The sequence below is a fragment of the Podarcis muralis genome, chromosome 5 (assembly GCF_964188315.1).
Source record: "Podarcis muralis chromosome 5, rPodMur119.hap1.1, whole genome shotgun sequence".
Taxonomy (NCBI): domain Eukaryota; kingdom Metazoa; phylum Chordata; class Lepidosauria; order Squamata; family Lacertidae; genus Podarcis; species Podarcis muralis.
This window is the reverse complement of record NC_135659.1, coordinates 94,680,584-94,697,382: the sequence shown is the minus strand read 5'-3', so window position 1 is coordinate 94,697,382 and position 16,799 is coordinate 94,680,584. Positions and strand designations below refer to the sequence as shown.

Below are 16,799 nucleotides of genomic sequence, written 5' to 3'. Positions count from 1 at the left end.
ACTTTTGGCCAACAGTGGCAGGACTTAATGGAATTTAGTAGCCACCACTTCAGCCAGAGTTCCACTACTCATGCCAGCCAGAGTGGAAACCGAGGGCAGGAAAAACATTGTGCCTGGTCCCAAGCTGGCATAGCAAAGAGGCCCAGACTGAATCCATTCCTGCTGTGTGATGGAAGCAGGGATGGTCCAGAATTTATTTATTAAATTTATATACCACCCTTCATCTGAAGTTCATAGGGCAGTTTACAGAATAAAAAATACAAACTTGAAAGACAAAATACATAACATAATAACTGCAGCAAACGAAAATCAATAAACCCCTCCCAGAAAAACATTAAAAGGCCATAGATTGTTTAATCAGCCATATTGTTTAGGAAGTGCAATAAAAGGCAGAATGTTGAATAAAAAATATGAAAGGGAAAGGAAACAAGTGATCACATCAGTGAATCCTGCACCAACCAAACTCCACCCCTTCTCTGAACCTATAATGCCCTTTTCCTGGAATTTTGGTGGCTATCACCAGCTGGGATACCACTAGCTGTAGTTTCTGGCCATGCTTCTGGCAAGTGCAGAATTCCTTGGAGATGTCCTGCCACCAGAGCCTGGCAAAACCAAGCAGAACTGGGAGTAGGTTCACCTCCACTTCATCCTCCAACATGGCAGTCTGGGGCCTTGGATTGTTTTGCCCAGTTTGGGATAGATCACGTCAATCCATAATCTTCCTTTCAAGAAAAGGAAAGTATTGATTTAGACCTCATATTAGTCCATTGCCCTGTCATTCACTTTTTTATTTTCCTTTTCGGTAAAAAAATAAATGAACCTTTGGTACTCTCTGGCACTGAGCCTATGGTTTAAGGTTGGCAGTTTTTCATTAAGTAAAAAAAAGCAAGCAAAGTATTAGACTTTCTGTAATAATCTTATTTAAAAGAGCATTAACAGCATACAAAGCAGGCATCCCCAAACTCGGCCCTCCAGATGTTTTGGGACTACAACTCCCATCATCCCTAGCTAACACGACCAGTGGTCAGGGATGGTGGGAACTGTAGTCCCAAAACATCTGGAGGGCCAAGTTTGGGGATGCCTGATATACAGCAATGCTTGGTAGAACCAAAGGTCCACATAGCTGAGCATCCTCTTTCTCACAACATCCAGATAGATGACTCCTGGAAGCCCAAGGCAAAAGGATGTGGAGGCAATACCTCTCTCCTGTTGTTGCTCCACAGACATTGATATTGACAGACATTGATAAAGAGTGAAAAAACACTGTGCCTGAACAAGGAGGTTCAGCAGAGCTAGCCAGGCTAAAAGCCATTGAGAGATCTCCTCCCCTTCATGAATTTGTCTAAATCCCTTTGAAAGCCATCTAAACAGTAGCCACCTCATCATGTGGTGATGAGTTCTGAAAATTAACAATGTGTTGAGTGAGGAAGTAGTTTCTCTTGTCTATGCTGAACCTATTGCCAATGAGTTTCATCAGATGACCCTAGTACTCTTCAGGCATCACAATACGTTTAAAGTATAGCCTTAGACTATCCATGAAATGTGAATCACTATGAGATTGATCATATGCAGGTGCTAAAAAATTAATGTCAACAAAAAACCCCATAAAAGATGGGAGTAGGAATAATAATCAATAGACCTTTTGGGCAGCCTGAAAAAACATCTTCCAGAAGGGCACTTTGGGGCGACAATAGGTATTATTTATTCATTTTGAGTTAGTGTCCATCTTAGCCAACCTCAGTGATGCCATCACATATCCAAACTGAATTGGCTACATCACACCATAATGTCACCCCATTCATTATGGGCTTCCTGATTGGGTAGAATCGCCCACATGACTAATCTGAGGAGGATAATAGAGCAACAATCAGAGAGCAAATGGCACTGAAGGAGCAGCAGCCAAGTGGAAACAATGCCAGTAACCAGGGGAACTATAGTGGCAAACTACATTGCATAAGGAGAATATTCATCACTGGTTTGCCCTGAAATCATGAGTTTTGACCTGAAAATCAAAACCGGTGAATAATCAAGAGCTGCAGAATGAATTTGAAGTATTATTACTGATGCAATCACTCATGCTTAGCCAGATGCTTTTTGTTTTGATAAACCGGAGGAAACATCAAACATTATTGCCATACCAATGTGTTTTGATGATGATCTAGGCGCAGATCCAGCCAAATGTTCTTTGTAGTCTGAGTGACTTTGGTGGATGAGATTTAAATGTGTTCTTAACTTTGACTGGGGGAAATTAGCCCGTGAAAGATGTGTGACAGTTGGATATGAGCATGATCCTCTCGATAGTCACATCCACAAACGACATGACGTCAGGAAATCATAATACCATATTGGAAAAGTTAAATATTTTTGTCGCTTGGCTCCGAAAAGCAGTAAATCTTGAAATTAGCTGTATTATCAGGGTATCCCCAAGCTGCTTAATATAATGCGTATGGTTTGATCAGTGGCTGTTCCTCCATATGTAATTGTCCCATGATCCTGGACAAGGAAAAAACAAAACTATACACTTTGGAGTACTTCGGAAAAACAATGACATGAGCATGCGTCTCTGTGTCTCTCTCTTCCTTGTGGGTCTATGTGTTTGTTCTGAAATATATTTAAATTAGCATAGGAGTGTGTGGGCCTATACATGCACACACAATCACACTCCTGCCCTCCCTACTTCCCGCAATATTTTGCTTTTGTTTTCCAAGTTGGAGCATTACAGATCTGAATTAAATAGCAGTCAAGGGGACCATCTAGCATTGTTCATGGGATAAAGTTGATCCTGCCTTTTCCCTCCCTTTGATTCTATCTTGAATACAGAACAATGAAATGCAGTTAAAGCACCGTGCCTGGTGCCTGATGATAAGGCTTTAATAGAATTTCTGAATGCCAGAGGTTTAGGATGTAAAATATCCCTGTCTTCACAGCATGGTCAAAGGCGATAGAGGGTTTTTTTGTGTGTGTGTGTGTTTTAGGAGTACTCTCAGCTGAACACATCCTTTTATGTTAATGGCTGAGCTTGCAAGAAAAAAAAGGGGGGATTTCAATGTCTGAAATGGGCCGTTGCAAGTCTTTCCTGGTTTTTCTGGTCCATTTGAATACGTGCATTCAGAGCCAGGCCCAAAGAGAACTTGAAACAATGTTAACTTATTTGAGCAGAATCTAAAAGTCACTTGCCTAAAAAAAATAGATTGAACTTCTGAAAAAGAAGAATCGATCAAGGGATCCCCTAATAGTTGTGGTTACTAATAGAGGCAAAAGTTTTGGGGCAATAGAAGTTGTTAATTTCAGAGACTGGAGTTACCTTATTAAATATGGGTCTTTAGCAGAAGTAGTATACAGTGGTACCTTGGTTTAAGAACAGCTTAGTTTATGAACAACTTGGATTAAGAACGCTGCAAACCTGGAAGTAGATGTTTTCATTTGTGAACTTTGCCTTGGAAGCAGAACACGTTCCACTTCCTGTTGAGTGTGTTCCATTTGTAAATGGAGTCCCCCACTGCTATGGGAAAGCACACCTTGGTTTAAGAACGCTTTGGTTTAAGAATGGACTTCCAGAACGGATTAAGTTCATAAATCAAGGTACCACTGTACTGGGCAAGCCCTGCCTGGGGAAAATAGATTGCCTTACTGTTTGGGGAGGGGCTGTAGGTAAGTAATAGAGCATGGAATTTGTATATAGATGGTTCTATTCACTGCTTCTCCACCTAGAACATGGGTAGGCAAACTAAGGCCCAGGGCCCGGATCCAGCTCAATCGCCTTCTAAATCCGGCCCACAGACGGTCCGGGAATCAGTGTGCTTTTACATGAGTAATGAGTGCTTTTACATGAGTAACCCAATGCCTCTCTGGGTTATTTGTGGGGCCTGCCTGGTGTTTTTACATAAGTAGAATGTGTGCTTTTATTTAAAATGCATCTCTGGGCTATTTGTGGGGCATAGGAATTCATTCATTTCCCCCCTCAAAATATAGTCCAGCCCCCCACAAGGTCTGGGGGACAGTGGACCAGTTCCCTGCTGAAAAAGTTTGCTTACCCCTGACCTAGAAGCAACAGAAGCTGCTGGAAGGTTTCCCTCAAACCCTGAAGACCTGCTAGTTGAAGTAGATAGTTGTAGATTCATGGTCTAAGCCGTGTGTGTGTGTGTGTGTGTGTGTGTGTGTGTGTGTGTACAGCTGCTAGATTCTATTTTCTATGCATAAGGTTGATGGGATGGGGTCTTGAAGACTTCTGATATCCCATCAACACATACATGCACACATACTAGTGCTCTAAGTAAGACTGTTATCCTAAGCACACTTACCTTGATGTTCCATTGACATCAGTTGGACCAACTTCTGAATAAACAAGCATGGCGTTGCAATATAAAGGTAGCAGAGTTGATTGCAAGTTACTGCTCTGTCTGACTTACATCTAAGTTTCAACTCCAATTCAGGTGGGGAGAACGAGTTTACTTTCCGATTTGTAAAATAGGAATTCCAATAGTCTACTTCATGGAGTTACATATGTGGGATTCACTGTCTGGGTATCAAAATGGGAAAACACCCCAATAGCAATTGTTTAGTTTTTGGCATGCATGACTTTATAAAGGGACAACAGCCAAGGACCTCCAGTGACACTCTTGCCGTTTACAAGTATGCACATTTATCAGACAGAATTCTGGGGTTCTGTGTTTGTGCTCTTCCCAGGGAAATGTGTGTATGTTGTATATGGTGTTTTTCAAGAATTGGTCACTGAGTCTGACTATGGTCAGGATTCATACAGACAATGTGTAAGAACCAGGTCTTTGAGGTTGGCTAGCTGTAGGAATTTGCTGTCCAGATATCCCCTACCGGCTCTTGGTGCTAATTCACACATGCATGCTGATGGCACCTTCAAGTGTTGAGCCAAGGCCTGTCAAATGATAGGACTTTCATATCATCCGATCAAAATCAAAGCACAATACTTTGCAAGGGAGATAGTTCACATGTTTAGATGATGGACATTCCATGCTGAGGAAAGAATCAAATAACAAACATTGTGTAACAACTTGACTTTAACTGGGGGTTGTTGTTTTTTTTAAAAAAATGTGTTTTAATTGTTGTAGCCCACCCACAGACCTTAGGGTGAAGGGTGGGTAATAATTTGTAGTAATAATAAAAATTGTAATATGCAGATGTTAACCAATTCCTAGAATTTAACTCATGCATGAAACAAAGCATATTTGATTCCCCTTTAAGTCAAAATGTTGACACTAAGGCAAGGAAAAACAAAGGGGTCTTAATTTGCCCGACAAGTCCATTTTCACCAAACTGTAGTCACCCATATGATCAGAGTTTACTAAGGGAGCTGAGGCTGAGCTGAACCGCAATCTCCCTAGCCATTATAATGTCTTGGCCAAGACTTAACTAGTGAATTTGTGGCTAAGGCTTTAAATGTGAGCCAATACTGTACATTACACCAGCTCTCATTCTCAAGCACACTGATATCACCTTAACCAGAATTAGAGTCTTAACTTGCCTTTCCCTCACAACAGCTCTTTGAACTAGTTTATCGAGACCAAGAGACATTTGACCGAGGCCAAACAAATAAGACAATGGCAGAGAAGGTATTTAAACACAACTCTCCAAAAGCCCAGTGATATATCCATTCTCTGGGCCATTGGTTATATAAATCACTAAACACATTCCTAAGTGGTTCAGAAGCCTTTCCCAACAAGCTTGCTAGGACTCTTTTGGTGCTGTCTTTTTAACAAGACTCACCAGAACTTTGAAGGCATTGTTCTGATAAAAATATGGCATTGACTTTTCTTCCACTCAATACTGAGATCAAGGATAGTGCCCGGCTCAACCATAATCCATCAAATATGACATCAGAGTCATATTTACACAACACACACACACACACACACACACACACACACACACACACAAATGTCTGTGCCACATTTCTTAGAACCAAACATTGTCTACAACCTGGTCCAGCCAAGGAGGTTTGGGTTCCTGAGACAGGAAACCTAAAACACAGACACACAAACATAAAAATCGAAATGGGACCCAATCCATCTGAGACATTCTTTTGCCAAAGCCCTATTGAACAATGCTCTTTTGCTTTTGTTGTCCATTTCGATTGGGCTTGTGAGGGAGAACTTTCCTGTGCCTCATGGATCCAATCTGCTCCCTTGAAGGCAACCAAATTCTTAAAGCCCTCTAGTAGAGGAAAGGAGTACTTTTTTTTTTTTTAGAAAGGTGGATCTGATGGTGGGAGGAGGTAAAGACAAGAACAAACTTCCCTTTTACTCATCTGGATAAACTTTGCAGATTTTTTTAAATTGATGCAGCAACTCCAAGATTACTATAATCTGCATGGGAAGTGTATGCTGTGTTGTGTTGTGTTGTGTTGTGTTGTGTTGTGTTGTGTTGTGTTGTGTTGTGTTGTGTTGTGTTGTGTTGTGTTGTGTTGTGTACCGACATATACAGCCAAACTCCTGGACTTTTCAATATATTAGCTCAACCACTGCTGGTCTCCCAACTTGCCTCTGGTCGTGAATTCCCCACCCTGTTCTTTATGGCGATGGGTCATCTTTTCTAACCACCAATAAACATTGTAAAGTACTTTCGCTGCAGCTGGGCTAAGCCGGGGCATCTGTCATTCCCTGCTTGTTGCTATTAGAAATTATGGGACTGTACCATAGGCTGGAAATGTGGAGGGGGGGATTAAGCTGACAGTTGTAACCTTCCCAGCTCCTTTTGTCTCCTTTGCATAAAAGGACTTTCAACCCATGCTGCATATTAATTATGGATCAGATTGGATTTTGAGGGGGGGCCGAGGGGAGATCTTCCACCTTCTGTTAGAGCCGGAGGAGTGGTGGAAAGAGGGGGAAATATATTCTGGGGCTCCCTCCCACGCTCACCCCCCTCCAAAGGGAAAAAAGTCAGCACCTCCATGTCTTTCTCTTTTTTTTCCTCCCCTCCTTCCTGTACTGTAGATTTATTTCACCTCGGAGAGTAAACAGATATATTGCAAGCCCAAAGGGTTGATGGGTAGTGTATTTACAAAGGGAAGAAGAAGAGCGCCCCCCCCATCCACGTCCTCCTCCTCCTTTCCACCGCCCCCCCCCCGCCATTCCCATTAATGAGAGCGATCATTAAGTGAGACACTGCCTTTAGCGAGCTTAAAGAGTTCACACACTAAAGACTTATCAGCGGTTTTAATTGAAAGCTACGAACCTTCTTCCACGCATGTTCCCGGCGTAAGGAAGTGGGGAGGGGGGGCCGCTTTCAGCAAGTGCTCTCTCTCCTCTCCACCTCTCCCCCCCCCCTTTCCAACCTCTCCACCTTCCAACTCTCCCGCTCCCCCCCCATCTCCACCCACCCACCACCCCATGTAAATTTCATGATTGCTTTCCGTGATGTCATTTTGAAAAGAGACAGACAATAGGCTGTGAGCAAAGGTAAGTCAATGTTATGCTTGTTTGTTTGTTTGTTTGCGCGGACAAAAGGCACATATTTATCAACTGTGTATGTGTTGATTTTAAGAAGGAAAAAATATTAATAAGCAATGATCGTCGTGTTCTTCGGGTGGCTTCTGGAGGGTGGGAAAGAGAGTGTTTGAGAAGAGAGAGAGAGGAAAAAAATTATATATATCCGGATAGTTCTAGGGGTTGTCCTGATCTGTAGGGATCGCTTTGGAGGAACCGTCCCCGTGGTGGCGGGGTGCCTTTTTGTATTTGACGGCCTATTTGCTTATTGTTATTTCCCCCCCCCCCTGTTCCTGGATCTTTGATGGCCGAGTTTTTCTCGCGGGCGCGCTTTGGATCTCGTTGCAATTGTGGAAAGATGACTGGAAGAGCGAGAAGAGACGAAGACAGGGCAACGGGGGTGGAAAGGCGAGATCTTCTTTCTTTCCTTTTTGCTCGCTGCCTTTAAAGTTTCTCAGCATTTCTTTTTTTAAAAAAAAAAAAGTAGAGAGACTAGTCTGTGGACTTTGATACTCTCTCACCTGGGGAGGGATCCCAAAGAAGGAGAGAGAGAGAAAATTGCGGGCGGAGGGAGAGGCAACCGCCCCGAATGCCTGTTTCGTCCCCTTACTTGACACACTCCCGGAAAAGTTGCCGCCGTCCATGGTGCTGAAATTCCCTGTTTTCGGGTTGAAGTTGCAGACAGCAGTTCTACGGTCTTCTTTCTCATTTCTGGCAATCTCGTGCGAATCGGGAGGAAGATAATTTGTTGTTGTTGTTGGAAAAGATTTTAAAGATCCATTATTTCCCACAATTCTTTCCCCCCCCTTCCCTGTATCGGTGATAAGAGTGGGAGACTTTACTGTTCTGTCCTGATGTTCTAGGGTAAAACTAAAACAGGGTAAGGTTAAAAAGTAAGAGACTGTTTTAAAAGTGTCAGGCATTTAGGAAGTCAAGTTACTTTGCAGCGTTAAGAATAACAACTAGGGGAGTGCTTGCTGGTTTTACTAGTTTACGGCTCTGGTTTTCTGTGTAATTTAGCTTCCCTTCCACATATATAATGTCCAGAAACAAAAGGGACATTTTACTCTTTATACTTCATTGCTTTTATTGCTTGGGTTGTTTGGTTATTTTACTGCAGGCAGCTCCCCCCCCCCCCCCCCGCGTGAAATGATAAGATTGGGCAGGAAGTATTTAGGAGTTGGGGCTTCATTTAGAGCCTTTCCCATGACTTTCCCATGCATGTCTGACAGTGCAATCCTATGCACGCCTTCTCAGAAATAAGTCCCACTGTTTTTGATGGGGCTTGGTCCTGGGTGAGTACAGGATTGCAACCTCAACCTCTTAATCAATTGTTAGGAGGTAGGATTTAATGGAAGTTTTTAAGGACCAGATTGACAAAGCAGAAGATGACGATATTACACCAAAACTAGCAAGGGAGGCCTTTGTCTGTTTCTGAGCCATTTGTTCGTTTCCCATTGGGAGGTCTATTGTTGAACTGGAGAAGGGTTGTTTATTTTCACATTCATCACAATTCCCTGTTTTGAGCTGGAGGCTGGACTAGCTGGGGAATGACCCACGGTTTTTCATGACAGCTATTTCCTACCTCTGCCAGGGGAGGAGGAAAAGGTTCCTGTATGACTCAACCAACTGTCAACACAAGTATTATAATTTTGTGTTCTTGCTCTCTGGCTGGGTCCCATTTGCTTGTGGTTTCTTGGAGATCCACTTTGGGCGAAGTTCTCTGTCTCTCCAATAATTACAGCCAGCCTCTCTCTCTCTCTCTCTCTCTCTCACTCTCTCTCATTGGCTCATCTGTTCTTATTATCAGCTTCCTCCATATGTCTACTTTAATTAATGGCAGACAAAAGAAGAAGGAGTGTGTGTGTGTGTGAGAGAGAGAGAGAGAGAGAGAGAGAGAGAGAAGGAAGGGGGTCATTGTAGGAATTAAAGTTTAAGAGTTGTCATGGCTGTGATGGGGTCACAGAAACTGGAGACAAAGATTGCCGGGTGCTTGCTAGTATGCACGTATCTTTTGTAAGGTCATACATATTGCTCAGAAGGCAGATTATTAACGGGAGGGGGGGCAGTTGCAGGACACTCAGCAGGGAAAACAAGACTGCTTTGCTCTTCGCCTAACCTGTGAAAGAAAGAAAGAAAAGACTGGCGTATGCCACAGCTACAAATGCAGCTGGCAAAGTACTTTCTCCCTTCTGCTAACCTTTTGTTAAGCATGCTTTATTCCCATTGGCTTTGCTAGGTTGTTGATCGTGTATTAGGCGTGTGTATATCTCATATGTCTGCAGGAGAGGAACAGATAAACATCTGAAGGCTAGCAAAAATAAGAATCAAAGTTGCGAAAGCAGGCCAGTTTGCTCACCCCAGGAGAACCCTGGGAAGGTTGTGTGTGCTTTGTTTGTTTTTTGCTGAAGGTTCACTAATCAACTCTAGATCTATATTTAGACCAGTATAAATAGCATATCACATAAGGAGCCAGGATGCAACGTCTTGGAAGAAACCAATAAGGGTTTGTTTCCTTCTCCTTCCCTTGCATGCCTGTGAATATTCAACTCTGTGGCAGAATCACATGCTCTTCCCCCGTCCCCTCCCAATGGAACAAAATGCAACTTTTCTGTGCAGGAAAATCACAGCGTGATCACGCACACAGAGCCTATGCTTGATTGTTAACAGATATTAAAATAGTCCCCCTGCCACGTCATCCTGGCGTCATGTGGTTACTTGAGAGTATTCATTGGATGATTCCTTCGAGTCGGAGCCATCTATTTACCTTCCTGTCTAAGCTCCTGACATTCTGCCCCACTTCCCTAATGTTCCGTCATGCTGAGCTGTGACCAAAAAACAGAACCTAGGGTGGGCAATGCAAGTGGGGGCAGGCTTAGTTCCCGATGGCTCCCAGTCAGTAGATGCAGCTGAAAGGAGGCAAAGGCAGAGGGACCAGTAGGGACAGGTGGCAGGTTTGGATCCTAGCTCACCCACTCCCGTGGAACCTGTGCATGCCTTTAATCCTGTCATATAAATAAGTGGCAGCAATTATTTCCCAGGAGAAAAGTTACGTGCTGCACTTGGGGGGGTCAATACCTTTCCACAGCCTCTGATAAGTGGGATCCCACCTCCTGAGAGGAGCAGCAAGTTTATAGGTGTGGGGCAATATGTTTTCAACACTACCCTTCCCAAGAAAGAAAGAAAGAAAGAAAGAAAGAAAGAAAGAAAGAAAGAAAGAAAGTTTAGGGAAGAGGAGAAAGTAAGGAAGGAGTGTGGACCTCATACCTTTTTCTCTTCTTCCACCTTGAACTTACTTTCTGGGTTGAGAAGGAAAAGCCTTCCTCATCTCCTCCTCCAAGCCTGAATGCTATTCTGGTTCAGGAGAATGGGGAGCCAGGCCAGTTTTAAGACAGCAGGTCTTGTCCCTTGCTCTATTTGAAGTCATGGCCTCTGCAATGGACAGGAGAATGTGGAGTGGGAAAGGAGAGGGAGCTGGCAGAAGGGCTAGGACTCTCAATTTTTCTCCTTTCACTGCTCATCTAATTTTAGCTAATTACGAATACATTTATTTATTTATTTACTTTAACTAGTTGTAAATACATTTATTTACTTGCTTTTGCAGGAGATGATAAAGCAGCCTGATCTCCCAATGCCGTTTAAGTCATAGAGCTTGAGTGTAAGCTCATTTCATCCCTAATGAGGGACCCTTTGCTATAATATGAACAGATGTGAATCTGGAAGAACTTAGAAGAGCTGCTTCCCCAACTCAGTTGAGGCCAAGTGCATGGAACCAAGCTGATTTAGTTCTCAATGGGAAATATGTCCAAGCTGGCCTCTGAAAACAGGGGTACAGTATAGCAAAAGTCAGTGGAGCAGTGATTTGAATGCACTGTCCTTAAGTTCGGTTGCTTAAATAGCAAAATGAATAAATGAATGGGCAGTTGGAATGGGAGGTGTCAGAAATGGACAAAAAGCAATATCATCTCTCTTGACTTGTGTAAGGACAAGGGGGAGGGGCTCTTCCTCCCTACCTCACAAAATCTACATGGTATTTTGCTATGTATTGCAGTTAGTAATGCGGGTTTTCTGTTGTTATTTATTAGCTCTCATCTTGTTCACATAGGGTAGAATTCAGTGGGAAGTTCTTCCATGGAAGTCTCGTTGATACAAAAGTTCTGCCCACAGTGTTTGGTTGGTGGCGGCCCATTCACACAGGCAAAGAATTGTTTCTGAACCTGCAGCCATTGTGCAAATGACCTTGCATGTGGGAACTGGCCTCAAGAATTCAGAAAACCGAGAACGAGGAAAATAAAGCAGTGACGCAGCCCTTGGCATTATCATTTATGAATAATAGTATGAGATGTGATAAAAGGGGGATGAGATCAGCTCAGATGCAAGAGCGTTAGCTTAATTGGGTCATGGATCAGACTGAAAGGAACACATTGCTTACTTTTCTGCTCCTAAGACTGCATAGCTTCTGAGGCTCTTCTGAAGCATTTCCCCTTTTCTCACAACAACACACTTTCCCAAAATGCATGGGCACGTGAACGCTCCCAAAGTCGCTGTGCATCTGAGCTCACTTTATGATTTCTCTTGTTGTTTAAGCATCAGCTAATCTCCTGTGAAGGTTTTTTCGTAACCTTTTAGCTGTTCGACAGACCTTCCGGGGGAACTGGACCAAGGCATTATGTAGAGTAATCAGAAATGCAGCTAAGCCAATGCAGCACTCATGTGAGATCCTGCCATGCAGAAGAACTGTATTTTATCCCCCTGGGAAGTGGCTAAGGTTTTTATTGTTGTTGTTATTTTTTCTCCTCCTCTTAATCGCCAAGGAGAACCCAGTAATGGATTATGTCTCCTTCTAAACTTCCAATGGAATGCTCTCTAAAGGGGTTCTTCAGTATTTAAACCATTGCCAAGTACTGACATACTATCCCCTATGACACAGTGGTGCTAACTGTGCTCAGCACTTAGATATCCCTTTTCTAGTTTCCGGTGTGTTTTCCATAAATTATGTCAGCATTCCTTACAACGGGGGTGAGAATCATAGAACTGTAGAGTTGGAGGGGACCCTGGAGCCCATGTAGTCCAAGTCCCTGCAATGCAGGAATATACAGCTGTCCCATACTAGGACTGAACCTGCAGCCTTGGCATTATCCAGGCTCTAACCAACGGAGCTATCCAGGATCTGTTGCCCCCAGATGCTGCTAGACTCCAACTCCTATCAGCCCCTGCCAGCATGGCAATTGACCAGGGATGCTGAGAGTTGTAGTTAACAAAATCTTGAGGGCCACTGGCTCCCCAACCCTGCTTTTTCAACAACCAAGTAGGGTTGGCCAATATTCTTATAGGCTATATTGCTGTGAGCAATGGCTTGAGTTTGCGGTCAACCACAGGATTGGTGCTGCAAAGAGAAGCTGTTTGTTTTGTTCTCCCATCTCCTTTCATGGTAGAGAAATGGCCAATGTCCTGATGTCACAACACTTGTTTCATCTCATTTCTTATATTTCTATGCTACACATTTGTCAAAAAGTGGCTTACATACAATAAATAACATCACATCTGAAACATAAATTATATAAAACCACCAACAAATCATCAGTAAAATAACCACCTTCTATAAAATGCTATTAACAAGACAACTTGGAAAGTAGATTGAAAAGCACAACCACAAGAAAAGTCATGTTATAAAATGCACAAAGCATTACAGCAGTCATAATCCTATATTAACAACATTAACAAAACTAACAACTCAAAACAAACTAAGCTGAATTCACACACACTCTCCGCATCCCCATGACTCATGGTCCTCCACTCAGTTCATCAAAAAACACATTCACATAATGTTGCCTCACCTCTCCATGGCTCCATCAGCAGCCACCAATGATCTGCAGCAAAGTCCACAGAACATCATGAGGCCAGGATGTGGGCAAGTTACACTAGACACGTGAAGAGGGTGCTAAGCATGTGGTCAGCATTTCAGAAGCAGAAATGCATTTTGTGCATCATTCAGTGAGCTCATGGTTGATGTGCAGTTTTAATTGTGGCCCTGCTTTTAGCCAGGGCACGGCGACTGCTGCACGGAAATGGGTTTGCAGGGAAATGGCCTGACACACAAACAGAGAGAGATGCCTTAGACCACGATAGACTTGTCCATCTCTGACTAGCAGCAGGTCTCCAGATCTCAGGCAGAGGAAGCCACAGTCTGCATGCAAAATATGGGCTCTCCCACTGAACTATGTTGAGTTGACTCATGTCTGCATGGCAGGAGACAACTGGGGGAAGGGGGTGGAACTAGGTCACTATGGTGTGAAAGCAGGCATTTTTCCAAATATGCCTTTCAGGCCTCTGAGCCAAGGAACCCTTTTCCACAGTGTCCCGTTTTTGCCACCCACCAAAACCCTGGGAGCAAAAAACATTCCAGGTAGTAATTCAAGATGCATATTTAATTCAAGCTGCCAAGGCCTCTTGGGGTTTATTGTGACCTTGCATATAATGAAGGTAGTAGACTCCGCCTACAACAAAGCAGGCCACAATAAACTTGCTAGTTTTTCAGGTGTCACGAGACTCCTTGTTGTGCTAAAAGACCAATTTCTTCTCCATTTTGCAAAGTAGCAAAGGTTGCAAAGCTAACCAGGAAAGGCCCATAGCTCTGTGGCAAAGCATAGTAAGAGCTCTGCTGAGTCAAGAGAGGGGTTTTTTAAGGAAGGAATACTGGGAGACAAGATGGACTGTAGCTCAAGGCTAGATTATCTTCTTTGCATGCAGAAGGTCCCGGGCGCCATCCCTGCTATCTTCAAGTAGGGCTGGAGATGCCACTGGCAGTCAGTGTGGACAATCCTAAATTAGATGCAGCAGCATAAAGCAGATTCCTATGACAGCAAACTTCAAAGATCTGAAGAACAGTCTCACCCAAGAAGATGGAGCTAATTTGTTCTGTGTTGCTCTCAAGGGTTGGAAATTTCAGAGAAGCAGAATTCAGTTAAACCTGATTAAGGTAAAGGTAAAGGTACCCCTGCCCGTACGGGCCAGTCTTGACAGACTCTAGGGTTGTGCGCCCATCTCACTCTATAGGCCGGGGGCCAGCGCTGTCCGCAGACACTTCCGGGCCACGTGGCCAGTGTGACATCGCTGCTCTGGCGAGCCAGAGCCGCACACGGAAACGCCATTTACCTTCCTGCTAGTAAGCGGTCCCTATTTATCTACTTGCACTTTGACGTGCTTTCGAACTGCTAGGTTGGCAGGCGCTGGGACCGAGCAATGGGAGCTCACCCCGTCACGGGGATTCGAACCGCCGACCTTTCGATCGGCAAGCCCTAGGCGCTGAGGCTTTTACCCACAGCGCCACCCACGTCCCTTAAACCTGATTAGAATTTTTCTAATGTTTGACAGCGGAGCAGAGTGCATGGGCAGTTGATGGGTTCTCCATCAGTGGAGGTCTTCAAGCAGAGGCTGGATGGCCACAGGTCAGGGATGCTACAGTTGCATCCTGTGCTGCAGAACCAACTCTTTCATCCTGTGAAATTGTTGCCTTGGTAGAAACTGAAGTCACTGGGGCTATCAGAGAGCAAAGGAAGACCTTGACAAGCATTGGGGATGTACGAGGGGAGGGGCGCTTGAGTTAGACATGGTGAAAATCTGGTGAAAAGCAAGGAGCTGTCACCTGCAAGCTAAGATGAGTGATGTAGAGGAACTGGCTTCTATTAACCTGGTTTTTAAGGAGAGTTATCAAGTGACCAGGAAAAAGGCCTCCTCTTCTATTGTGTGTTTGAAGCCAATCTGCAAAAATCCAAAGATGAAACTCTTCACGACATGCATATAAACATCACAGAGCCAGGGCTATTGGTCTGTATTTTTCCCTTCTCCCTGCCCCAGGGTAGCAGTGAGAGTTGCCCATTTTCCTTTACATAATGTGTGGAATGGTCATAAGCTATAGCTTATCCTGTCCGGTGAAGGTTCACAGAAATACAGCCCATTGTAAAAAGGAGGGAATAAAGCAAACAACCAAACCTGGAATTTATATTTATTCATTACATTGATAATTCACTTCATCCACACGGACCCCGAGTGGGTAGCAACCTTATAAAAAAATAAGATTACTACATAAAAATAAGAAGCATGAAACAATACATTTAAAATATACGAGCACACATTTGAGAAACATACCACCACAATAAAGTCTTATTTATCCCTGACCGGTAAGTGCTTGCCCAGACAGAAATAGTCTTTCATTGCCACTCCAGATATGTTGAACCTTAACTTCAGCTTTTTGGCATGGCAGGCCACACTGCAGATGGTTTCCCTGCCACCTCCTCTTCCTGTTTTTCCATGGTAGTTGTTCACAGGTTCAGCTTCAAGCTGTAACAGGATTAGACAACGGCAGTACCGGCTGCTCAGCATGCATTCATCTCCAGAGAGGACCTCTGCCTGAAACCCTAAAAAGTTGTCGCCAATTCTGAGCTGGATGGGCAAATGGTCTTCTTTAATAGAACTTGCTTCACAATGTGAGGCTATGTGCCCAGGGAAGATGGAGGAACCTTTTGCACCTCTTCCGCTTTGCAAATTAGATCTAGGAGCTCAAAGATACTTTAGAAAGACGTTGTTGCTGCTGCTGTTGCTTATATGCCACCCATCTGACTGCCCCTGCCACTCAGCTTCCCAAAAATGATAAAACCACAGTAAAACATCAAACATTAGAAACTTCCCTAAACAGGACTGCCTTCAGGTGTCCTCTAAAAGTCAGATGGTTGTTTATCTCCTTAACATCTGGTGGGAGGGTTTCCACAGGGAGGGCGCCACTACCGAGAAGGCCCTACCGAGAAGTTCCCTGTAACCGCACTTCTCGCAGCGAGGGAACTGCCAGAAGGTCCTCAGAGCTGGACCTCAGTGTCCAGGCTGGATGATAGAGGCAGAGATGCTCCTTCAGGTATACAGTGGTACCTCAGGTTACAGACGCTTCAGGTTACAGATTCTGCTAACCCAGAAATAGTACCTCGGCTTAAGAACTTTGCTTCAGGATGAGAACAGAAATTGCGGGGCGGCGGGAGGCCCCATTAGCTAAAGTGGTGTTTCAGGTTAAGAACACTTTCAGGTTAAGAACGGACCTCCGGAATGAATTAAGTACTTAACCCGAGGTACCACTGCACAAGGCCGAGGCCATTTAGGGCTTTAAAGGCCAGCACCGACACTTTGAATTGTGCTCAGAAACATACTGTAGATCAATGTAGATCTTTTAGGACCAGTGTTGTATGATCCCGTGAACATGGGGACATAGGAAGCGGTCTTATACTGAGTCAGACCCATTGGTCCATCCTGCTCCGTATTGTCTATGCTGACTCTCCAGGGTTTGTTTTTTGCTTT

The 16,799-nt window shown here is 43.9% G+C and overlaps 1 protein-coding gene across 6 annotated transcripts in view; it reads left to right on the top strand.

Annotated features, from left to right (window-relative positions):
- MYT1 (myelin transcription factor 1) overlaps window positions 1-16,799 on the top strand; it is a 168,829-nt gene that overhangs the window by 3,005 nt on the left and 149,025 nt on the right. The window contains exon 1 of one of the 6 annotated variants that reach the window (XM_077929382.1): window positions 7,022-7,430. The exons of the other annotated variants lie outside the window; for them this stretch is intronic. The gene's annotated coding sequence lies outside the window, so the exon portion shown is untranslated. Of the gene's footprint in view, window positions 1-7,021; window positions 7,431-16,799 lie in introns of those variants that run through there. 6 annotated transcript variants of the gene reach the window in all.